Below are 9,585 nucleotides of genomic sequence, written 5' to 3' on the forward strand. Positions count from 1 at the left end.
CGATTTCAATATTTTATATTGCTGTAGTTTCTGTTTGATGGTTTCATAGATCTCTGCAAGTAACTCATATGTATTAGTTCTTCCGTTACATAAATTGTCTTGTTCATGCATGTTTCATATTTTCGGCGTAGCTGGGGAAAACCCCATACTCATTCGAAGGTTTGGTGTCAGAATTCCGCCAATTGCCAATTGATGACAAACTACTTCAATCCAGCTCGACCCGGAACACGGAAGTTAAAGTTTCATATTGCTTCATGTTTAAGAGTTCAATGCAACTGCATGTATGGTAGACAACTCTAGAAGTTAGCATTTCAAGCATTTTCTCTAGTAAGATTTTAGAAGAAACTTTTCTTTAGGCATTTCTAAGTAATAAAATGATCTTGTAATGTCAAATTGCTTAATTATATTATATCTTTGTTTGGATGGTTATCTTTGGAATCATGTTTTTGGCTTATAAAGTTCTGAAGATTATTTGGGAAAGTCGATATACAAATTTGGCGATTCCATTTAAAATGAGTTCAAACATAGACAATCAGAATATTCTTACTCTTAGCAAAATATAATGTATTTCGTTTAATGCTATTATCGACATTTACCAATTAGAGGATTTAACCAATATTGATCTAACAAAACATTCAACATATATGTTACAGAACTGGCCGGACAAACCAAATCACATTTGTTACAAACAAGCCTGCTTGCACACACTATCATTTGTATGTTTGTCAGATCTCGGTGAACCATTGTTTGACATTGTTGAAACTCACCGTCTCAGTGACCTCGTAAACAAATAAATGAAAAGAACTACTGCAACTTTGCAGATCGAAACACCCCCATTAGCTGATTGAATGGTTTGAATGGTGAACCTAGTTCAAAGCTAATATTCAACTGATCAAGATCCTTGAGATTGGAGGCAAATGATAGGGACAAAAACCTGCAGTAAAGAATATTCAAGCATAAGTCAGACAAATATTAAAAATAGTCTAGCTGTCCATGCTTTCTGGAAGTAAAAAAAACAAACAAAAAAGCAGACTAGTCTATGATATATATATATATACACGTATATATGTAGTATACACACACACACACTCAACATATTTTCCCTAAGGGAGTTGCGGTGTGGTAGTTTAGCAGGTCCGGTAATTAAAGATGGGAGATCTAATAGAAAAAAGCTACGATCATGTTTATTGCATATGTGTGGTAGATTGTTGTTCATTCTTATTCTTTGTCTTTCGGCTTCTCCCTGAGAAGTAAAAGAAAAATGAAAGTTTCGAGCTTGTGCACCATATCAAAAGGTTGTATTCATACAATATCAAATGCAAAATGGAAGTCCTTCACATAAGGAAACATGATGTACAAAGAAAGTTAATATTGACTATCATCTCCAAGAGAAATGACGACATCGGAAGTAGTTAACTGAAAATTTAGTTCTGTGATTTGAAGTACACTTACCATTGCTAGGAGCAAACCTCTACGTAGTAATAGTGTATGTACCAGCACAGACCTTCTTTTAAAACCTTAAAGAGTAAAAAAGCAGTCAAGTTTCAGTTAACCTTCATAGGAAAAATGTTTACCAACAAAGTTCTGAAAAAAAACCCCACTAAATACTAATTGAGAAGATAGCAACAAAATTTCCAGCATGACAAGATAGCAACAAAACGTTTACCAACTAATTGAGAAAATAGCAACAAAATTTTCAGTTAACCTTCTTTTAGAACCTTAAAGAGCAAATTAGAAGCGCACTTACCAACCAACGTTTACCAACTAACTTTCAACATGAGAAGATAGCAACAAAAAACTAATTGAGCTAAAATCACGAAATACACAAAAGACTGAAAGATGTAAATTTTAGTCAACAACCACCAAAACCTTTAAAGTTTGACTACATAGGAAGCATATTGATAAATTTTGCAAGAGTAGTCGACAAGCAGTGCTGGTGCACTTTGACTACTCATTCACTGTGTTGATATAGTTACTTGGATCTGGGAGACGTAGGGGACTTCAACATTAGAAGCAAATCGATTTTAGGTTCGCTTCGAAAAATTAACTATTGCAGACTGGTTGGCCCATGTGATAGCCGTAAAAGAGTGGTTAGACATAATATTAGGTTTTCAATGAGTTACAGTGGTTTGCAGTTTGCACTAAGAGTATAGTAATTCATTTTTCAAATTTAAGAAAAAGAGTTTATTTCATAAACTAACTGATTATTTTTCTCGCATTAGTGTCTGATTATTGGTTATGGCCCCCAAGGGCAGAAAGATTTCAACCTTTTTAGGGATGTCAATCGCTTCCATTCGTGCACAATGAAGTCAATAATTGACAACTAAAAACCAAACTTAACCCAATTCCTCAACTCTTAAAAGATATCATCTTAATCTCTATCTGATTGATCAGATACCCTAAATCTAAGAACTAAAGAAGATATCTACTTAAATCAGAAAAAAAAAAATCATTGCAAAAACCCTAAATAAATTTCACTGTCTTATATTAAGTTTATGATTTGAAATCCCTAAATAGTTTTAATGGATTCTTTCCCATAATAACTATGGTTAGGACCAAAGAAACAAGATGAAGATGAAATTTAATCACAATAATACCTACATAAGGAGCCGATTTATCTGATTTGTCCAGCACCTTGGAGAAGAACTTGACTGATGAAAATTGGGAAAGAGTTGTTTCTCTTTGGGCCCCACCCATACTTTGTGACTAGATTTTCTTTTGCCCCCTACTTCCGTTATTTCAAAATTGACCCCCTATCGTTAACTTTGTCAGTTAACTTTTTTGCCACCAAAATTATCCTTCTTATGAAACAATTTGAGAAATCCAATATTGGCCCTTTCTTGTAAATATGGGACAATTCCCAAATAATGTCAACTTTCTTAGAATTAACTTAGGGGCCAAATTAAAATTATATCTCCAAATTTCTAAAAGCACCACCTCTCAAATCTCCATCTCTCTTCTATTTCATCACTTCCACTTCGTCTCTCGCCACCTCATCCTCTTATTTGGTCATTTAACTTCCTTTAGACTGGTTTATATTCTCATTTTCATGTGTAGGATGGTTATTTTTGGAACCATGTACTTGGCTTTATGGAGATTATTTCTTTCCTTTAGCGGCTTACTCTTAGTCTCACTTCTTGACAACGTTTTATCGTTATCAACTGTTCTTGAAAACTTCAATGACGAATTCATACAACGGTGATAGAATTAGAGAGAATAGATAATTCTTATTTCATTACAATTGTTGATTACAACCGAAATATGTATAGAGTCTCACAGTCTCTTTATTAGACAAGAAGACTAATTAAGATATCTTCTCAATATTATAGTATATCTTTTATAAATACAATATATAATTTAAAGATATAAATAATATCATGTTAAGTCTTCCTCTAATAGTACATGTTGTTGATGTCTTCATGATCCGTTGGTAGATATTAGTCTCATTTACACAAGGGTGTGACATCACTTGCAGCAAAGAAGATGTTAACTTGTTGATTCAGGTCTGAACGATATGTTCGCTCAAGTCATGGGACATTTACAAATGAACTATAAATTTCACCTCCCTTGGAAATCGAACTAGGTACCTCCAGGAATTTGGAGTACTTCACTACCAATTGAGATATCAGTTATTGGCTATAATAAAACACATTGTTTTTTTTTCGTTCTCTTATATTTGGTCATTTAACTATTCCTTTAGACTTGTTTATATTCTCATCTTCATGTGTATCTCTCTTTACCATATCTAATTGAAAAATTCGTTAGGCTTTTATGTGATAAGTTGAATGTGAGATATTTATCTTTTATATTCTAAACTTTATTAGATTAAGATTTTTTAGGTTTTGTGGGGGTAATTTATGAAATCGATAATTTATAATTTCAATTGAATTGGTTTTCCGAAAAATTGAAGCTTCATCTGAAGAAGCTGACAAAAATATAAACATGTTAGAAGTATTTTGCTTATGCTAACCGTGAAACTTGTAAAATAGAAAATTAAACAAACTAACAAATTTTTCATCTCCAACCAAACAAGGAAAAACTAAAAGTACTTCTAAAGAATCAGTTAATCCAAAAAAATACTATTTCTTTAGATTTTTTGGCCTATGATTTTTCCTTTCCCCATATTGTTTAAAAATATGGCACCATGTGTAATGACATTGTGTGAATCTGGCGTGTTTAAATTAGATCCAGTCAGTGATAGTGTTGGACTTTTAGTCAAACCCTATAAGATGGGGATTAACCCAAACAAATCCGAATCCCACTAAATTAGGATTGTCGGTTTGAATATCTATCCACACCACATCTATACTCTCTCTATATATATATATATACATAGATGGTGGGTGAGTAGGTCGGCAGTAGAAGAATAAGGCAGTAATCAAGTGAAGAATGGAAAATCGATTGAAACAAGAGAGGATGATGGTATGTGGAATGAGGATTCGAAATCCAGACACCATTATAAATATTGATGGTGAAGGAGCAACAAAAGACAATCATAAATTCAAACAATTCGAAATAATTTGTTCAGAAGAGACAGACGATAGTGTAAAAGATCATCATTACTATGCGTACGGTGACCGGGGAATAAAATATTGTAACAAAACAAAAGAGAGAATAATGAGAGAGTGGGAGATTCTAGAAGAAAATCTCCCTGATTCAATTTATGTCAGAGCTTACGAAAAAAGAATCGATATCCTTAGAGTAGTCATTATAGGTCCATCAGGTACTCCTTACCAAGACGGTCTCTTCTTTTTCGACATATATTTACCCTCTGATTACCCTATTCATCCACCAAAATTTTACACTTCATTTGATTTTAGGGTGAATGAAATCAATCCAAAGAAGCCCCATCATGAGGAATGGGTCGGAGGAGTAAAGAATGAGCCATCTGAATGGTATTTGCTCAAAGTTCTTTTGTCCATCCAAGCCACAGTTCTATACGAGGATCCTCCTTATAAACATATTAGTGGTCATGGGTCGTCTGACAGGGACACATTTTTTGTAAGTTGCAAAGAAATGTTGAATATTCTTGCTAACCCACCAAATCATTTCGAAGAATTTGTTTCTAGCCATTTTCGTAGTCGTGCTACAACTATCTTAACCAAATGTCGAGCGTATGTGGATCGCTGGTCAGTCAAAACCTCGTCCGTCTTTACCTATCCTTCTATAGTTGATATATATCTAAAGCTTTATCTAGGGTTTATAAAGAAAGGGTGGAATTATAAAGCCGAAGAGAACATATTGAATTTGTCCAAATTCATAGAAACCCATGAGGATTACCCACGGCCTCCAAGAAAGATGGTGGCAGCAGCAATACTCGATAAAGCTATAACAATGTGTTGCCTTCTTCCCCTAATTGTTCTTGCTAATATCCCAGCAATCGTTCTTATTATTAAAAAGCATGTGTAAGTTCCAAACGAATGATGATTCCAAATTTGTTACTTTAATATTATTTTCTTGTTTTGAATTCAAATTTGTATTAGGAATCGTATGGGTCCGTGGGTATATAGATCAAAATAATGTTCAAAAAGATTTATGATCCAATCTTCTCAAAATATGGATATTTAGTCCTTTTACATTATAGACATAATAACCCATTCTTTATGAAATAACTACCGTCCATGTCCCTCCTACAAAAATCGCGGAATTTTTAATTTTCTAGGGTGAATTTGGAAACTACATCTAATGTGTAGCGTGATTTGGGGATTAATATACAAAACGTATATATCACTTTCTCTCACTTAACTTTCAGATTTAGGCATAGTAAATTTTTTTTGTGAACATTACAGCAACATTTGTTTTAGTTTTTACGCATATAAAATGCACATCGAATACACAAATGAAACAAATACGTAAATTATGTGTTATTTATGACGAGGAATTATCATTTGTCATGTATACAACGTAATTTATCAAACGTATGTGGGTCATGTTCAATAAATTACACATAATTTCTTTTACATTACACATCGTTTACATTCTGTTACAAAAAAAAATACAAAATCTGCGCATCCATGTACTCTCCATTTGTAGTCTTGAGCAGGACACACAACAGTTACACTATATGTCGAAGAGCTAATCCAAACGCTTTTGCACCACCAGGAAACAACTGGCCAACTTAAGTAAATATTTTATCCCAGCCATCCGATTTTATTTTCGTTGACTTACTTTGATTTGATGATTCTGTTTGAAATTCCATCTATTATATCAAATCTACACACATAAATACACATACGTTAAACAAAAAAATCATATATTGTAGGAGTATTATAAATTACATGTACAGTTCCGTAAATTATCTATAATGTTTGTCAAATTTTAACAATATTTGAAGGGTTTGAGTGGGTTGGTAAGTTTAACAAGGCTACTGTTTTGGGTGAAAAGTACGCGTAATGGTAAATAAATAATACATAATTTATGTGCACTTATACGATGTTTTATAATTTATTATAAATTATATATGATGTATAACAAATTACGCTATTTTACACTCCCTTATAAAAACATGGTACGGAAGATGTTTGCGTAATGTACTAGAAAGTATGCAAATTTACTGTAAATTACCTATAATTTATTTCAAAGTACATGAGATTTGGTAGTGAAGCGAAGTTGTTCTACTAATGAAATGAGTACCGTTTTGGGTTTAAAGTACGCGTAATTTTTAATAAATTACCCATAAGTTATGAACATTAATATATTATTTTTGATATTCCTGATAAAGTATGGATAATTTGTTACAAAATACATATATTATGTTTTCTATTACAAACACATCGTACGGGAGATGTTTGACTAATTTACAATAAATTATGGAAATTTACCAGAAACGACATGTAATGTAGATTCTGTTATGAGGAACCGTACGAAAAAAACGCCGGTTTCATAAATCTGTACGGATTGAAAATGAGATCTGAAGAACAAATGTGAATATCATTAAGCTTAAACAACAATCTAAAGATATATGATCTGATGATTTATTACAATAATAACATACTCGATTTGAAGGATTTAGAAAAGAAAATAAACATCAAACATTCGAAAAATAATGAATTAGTAATCTAATCTTTGAAACTTTTACTCCAAATCATATACGATCAACTTTAGAGAGAGAGAATCTGTTAAAATAAACTAAAACAGAATATAAAAACTTATAAAACAGACGAAAATTGACTTCAATTATGTGTTTTACCTGATTAGCGATGAAGAAGATGATTTCAGCAGCTTGATTTTTTGATGAAGAAGATGATTTCAGCAGCTCTAATGAATATGAAACGATGAAGAAGATGATTTCAGCATCTCTAATGAATATGAAACAATGTTTCTGATTTAATGGAGGATTTCCAGAAGATTAAGATGTAGAGAGAGAAAGAAAGCCATATTTTGGTTTCGGTTACATATTTATAATGAAGATCACGGTTTCTTTGTTTAGAAGCGTGATTGAAGAGAGAAATTGGGAGATAAAAATGGAAACTATATTTGGTGAATTAGAAGATAAATGTGTTTTTATATTTAAGGAAGGTTAGTTTAGGTATTAAGATTTATCAAGTATTCTAGGGATTAAAAGTGTTATTAGGGGTTGTTTTTTGGCCATATACCCGAAAATTCTTATTTTAATTAGTTTTCTTATTTAGATGTTGTTTAGCAATACACATTGTATATACTTTTTTAGGGTTATTTCTCAAATGGCCTCCAATTTTGTGACAAGTTTCCTGCTTAGCCCCTTATTTTGTCAAAAATATCCAGATGACCCTTTTTTACTTACCGTGATAACATTGTTAACCAGTCAACATTTCTCTCTCTTCTATTTCATCACCTCTCTCTATCACATCATCTTCTCGCCACCTCATCATCTTTACCGGCAAGGTCGGCGACCGACCAATTTTCCGGCCCACCTTCAAACAGAAAAATTTTTTTTTCTCTCTCCTCTCTCTCTACAAAAAAGATATTTTCTTTTTAATTCACTCCTCTCTCTCTCTCTAAACACTCCGGCGAAGGAAAACCCTTCGTCGGAGTCAGTCTGTTCAAGAACAGATCCCATTAGGTCTGTTCAAGAACAAACCGACTCCGGCGAAGGGAAACCCTTCGCCGGAGTGTTCAAAGAGAGAGAGAAGTGTGAATAAAAAATAAAAGAATTAGAGAGAGGTAGTTTTTTTATGTTTAAAGGTCGTCAGCCGAAAAATTGGTAGGTCGGCGACCTTACCGGTGAGAATGATGATGTGGCAAAGAGATGTGATGAGATGGAAAATAGAAATGTTGACTGATTAACAGTGTTATAACAATAAGTGAAAAAGGGAATACTAGGCAGTTATCTGGGTATTTTTGACAATGTAGAAAGCTATGCAGGAAACTGATCACAAAGTTGAGAACTATTTGGAAAAGCAAAGTTATTCTGTGGTAGAAAAACTTTGCTTTTAAAAATTCCGAAAATTGTGAAAATTGGGTTTGCGAAAATAATTACTTATTCTTATGTATATATGGTTCGACCACCCGATCCACTCATCCACATGGATCCAGACGAAAGACTTTGCCTATTGGTGTAAGTCACTTGTGCTAATTAATGAGAACTTCTTTTCTCTATCTCTTTATTTTCTCTTCTAGCTCACCATCTCGCACTTTTTCCTGCTCATCTTCACTCCATCATTCAAACTCAGGTGATATAGTCATATAGTCTACCAGCAATTTTTTTTAACAATGATGCTAAATGGCCGGACCACAGGCTAAAAGTCTGTGGGGCGACTCTCACAGAAAGTGTAGTTTTCTCTCTCAACACAACTCATCTACTGGAAGCCGTCGCCTTTCGGCCCGTTGTTGGCCCATTTTTTTGGTACACCATTTTTTCCACACTACATTACTTTTATCTCGACGACGATCTTACTAGCGGAAATCCAACACGATTCCACAAACCCACATCGGGTTGAACAGTCTGACTGCTCGAACATACCTCATAAAAAACGAGCAAGGCCATTTTGTAATTATCGTCGCGTTCATGGGCACCTTCAGTTCACTTGTTAAATATTACATGGCTACCCGCTCGTACTTGGTTACCAGTTGCCAAACTTGATCAGGGACGCCTTAGCAACATCTATAACCGAGGACCAATACACTTATTTGGTCAATTTACTAGAATAACTTCGAATATCTAAAGGCACCTTCACTACTGGCACCACTGAATCACCATTATGTCTTTATCTTCTCTACATTTTGTTACAGATTCAGAGGGCATGGAAGAACATTTGCTCAACCCTCTGCCTCTTTTCTAATTACATTGTTTCTTGTCCAAATTATTATTTTTTCCTACCGGATGGATCCTGTTCAAGGGTTTTTCTATTTTCATTTCAAAGATATTTCTTCATTGATGTTTTACAGATTAGTTCTCCGAGACAATCGGTGTCGTAATTCATCTCTCCTGTTATAGTATGAGAGAGGGTAATTAGTCATTCGCTATATTTAATACAATAAAATTGGCGGTTCTTCTGTGGCGGCGGCGACTTCCAAGTAATGGCGGTGGTGGCTCAATCGGCTGGGGTATTTTAGTCTTTGTTATATATTTGTTGACCATTAGTCTTTTAATCCGTGATCTTTAGG

The 9,585-nt window shown here is 33.7% G+C and overlaps 1 long non-coding RNA gene across 1 annotated transcript; it reads right to left on the reverse strand.

Moving 5' to 3' along the window:
• Positions 1–608: 608 nt before the first annotated feature.
• Positions 609–2,646, reverse strand: LOC147563139 (uncharacterized). The gene is made up of 3 exons (XR_015236305.1): positions 2,598–2,646; positions 1,453–1,517; positions 609–934 (listed from the first exon to the last, which is right to left on the reverse strand). It is a non-coding gene; the product is annotated as an uncharacterized LOC147563139 (long non-coding RNA).
• Between the last annotated feature and the right edge of the window lie 6,939 nt (positions 2,647–9,585).

This window comes from Eschscholzia californica, unplaced genomic scaffold (genome assembly GCF_041429995.1).
Source record: "Eschscholzia californica isolate CP2 unplaced genomic scaffold, dmEscCali1.0.p SCAF_1, whole genome shotgun sequence".
NCBI classification, from domain to species: domain Eukaryota; kingdom Viridiplantae; phylum Streptophyta; class Magnoliopsida; order Ranunculales; family Papaveraceae; genus Eschscholzia; species Eschscholzia californica.